Genomic DNA, 2,364 nt, shown 5'->3' with positions numbered 1-2,364 from the left:
GATGGAGGCAATAGCCCAAGTGGCATTAGTCACTGGACTGCAATCCAGAGTCCCAGATAGTGTTCTGGGAACCTTGTTCAAATCCATCATGGGCAGATGGTGGAATTTGAATTCAATAAAATATCTGGAATTAGGAGTCTCTAATGAGGACCATGAAGCCAATGCTGGAAAATATTCATCCGTTCACAAAATGCCCTATTGGGAAGGAAGTTGCCATCTTCACCTGGTCTGGCCTACACGACTCCAGACCCACAGCAATGTGGTTGACTCAAACTGGTTTCTGGGCAATTAGAGGTGGGCAATAAATGCTGCCTAGCCAATGCATGCCCTCATCCCTGTGAGGAAGGAGGGAGGGGGGGGGGGTAGAAAAAGAAGCACTTTTGGATTGGTACCATCTCCTCTTACCCAAGAAGAGGGTTTCATCCTAGATGCAGGCCTACCCAACAAACCAGCCATCACAGACAAGACAGATCCCATTCCTCACTCAAGAATGGCATACAAGTGCCAAACAGAAGCCCCAGCCTTCATGTCCTAGCCTCAGGCTGGCCAATGCCTGCTCACGTCAAGGCATTGCCTTGACTGACACCCATGAATTCAGGGGAAAAACACCACTGGTGAGGGAGGCCCAGTCCTCATGCTAAACCCATACCACCAAAGGGTTCATCCCCCACGTTCACTTCAGAGCCTGGGCTCTTATTCAAACTTGCCCAGTGACACCAACATAATTGTTAATAATAATAATAACAACCAGCCAGAGGAATTCAAGTTTTTTAAGAGAGTGGTGATTACCTGGGAAGCTTGCTTCCAGGGATACTGGGGAAGTCATGATGTTCCATGTGATATCCCACATTGAAGGTGAACCAGTTGAGGGGCCCGTAGTAGGAGTAGGTTTCCATATCCCTTCAGGAACATGTAGTGCTCAGCAATGAAGTGTCCAGAGAATGGGTGAAGGCCCATGCCCAGCATAGAGCCTGCCAACATGTAGAACACTGGCTTCAGGCCCCAGACATAATAAATAAAAGGTCATAGCCCAGCTGGACAGCAGCATTGACCAACTCCATTTGCGTTATAGGTTTGGGGTTGACGTACAATGGCCGCAGAACATAGAACAGCGCTGAAGAAAGAGCCAGAGGATCTTGCAGGCAGGCGTGCAGAAGAAACCTGCCTTCAAATTCAGTGGGCACATCAACATCCAGGCTGTCGCCACCTAAGGTACCGGTGGTGGTCAATGTGATACTTCTTGAAAGAGGCAGGTAAGGCATCCCAATGGGCAGGTTGGCAAATATAGCGAACCAACGGTTCCACTTGGCAGCCTTGTTCCCGAAAGCCACGGTTGTGTGAGATGTCATGGATGGCAAGGGTCAAGGAGTGGTTGACACATCCTCTCTAGGACATAGGCCCAGAACACCAGCCACGTCCAGGACAAGTCCCTGACCAGGTAGCAAGAGACAAACTGGAAAAGAACCATCACACTTACAATCCATTTTAGATGAGGATCTGGAGTCATGAGAGACTTCATCTCTGGATTACTTGGCTGTTTTAAAAAAAAACAAACAAAAGATCAATTGTTAGGTGTCTATAAATTTAGGGGAATTTTTGTTCAGTGGCGGGGGGGCAGCGGGTGAGGGATCACCAGTAAGGCCAGTATTTGTCACCTAACCCCAATGGCCTTTACAGACTGTGCTGTTTGGCCATTTCAGAGGGCAGTTCAGAGTCAGAGTCTTGATGTAGGCCCATAACCACAGATTATTAGACACAGGAGCAGAATGAGGCCCATCGAGAAAGGGTTTCTGAAGAAGGGTCCAGACCCAAAACACCAGCTTTCCTGCTCCTCGGCCTGCTGTGTTTCATCCAGCTCCCACACCTTGTTATCTAGTGAACCAGATGGGTTTTTACAATTGATGGAAAAAGGTGTCATGGACACCAACACCATTTGTGAATTCAATGAGTTCACGATATGTTAGCCTGGGTCTCTGGAAGTGACGTGTACTACTACATCTGCCAAATAGGTCTGTTTCTATATATCCCAGTCGAGTGATGAATATCTAGATTTAGAACAGAGGATGGGAGGATGCTAGATGGCAGCACAAATGCTAGTATGAACTTGTTGGGCTAAATGGCCAATTTTGCATTTAAATGGGATAAAATGCACGAGGGCAGATGTTCTATCCAACAAGCACTTGCTATTACAACCCTCAAAGTTAATGTGCCTTTGTGATGTGCTTTGGACATAGAGACCAACATACAGCATGGAACAGACCCTTTGGTACAACTTTTCCATGCTGCCCAGATATGGAAAATTAATCTAGTCCCAGATCCCTCCAAACCCTTCCTATTCATGTCCCCATCCAGATGCCTTTTAAA

The 2,364-nt window shown here is 47.2% G+C and overlaps 1 pseudogene; it reads right to left on the bottom strand.

The window, feature by feature from the left end:
* Window positions 1–687: 687 nt before the first annotated feature.
* Window positions 688–1,521, bottom strand: LOC125447709 (sphingolipid delta(4)-desaturase/C4-monooxygenase DES2-like; annotated as a pseudogene).
* Between the last annotated feature and the right edge of the window lie 843 nt (window positions 1,522–2,364).

Source organism: Stegostoma tigrinum, chromosome 39 (assembly GCF_030684315.1).
Source record: "Stegostoma tigrinum isolate sSteTig4 chromosome 39, sSteTig4.hap1, whole genome shotgun sequence".
In the NCBI taxonomy this organism is placed as follows: domain Eukaryota; kingdom Metazoa; phylum Chordata; class Chondrichthyes; order Orectolobiformes; family Stegostomatidae; genus Stegostoma; species Stegostoma tigrinum.
Note: the sequence above shows the minus strand (reverse complement) of the source record. Positions and strands in the feature narration are given on the sequence as shown.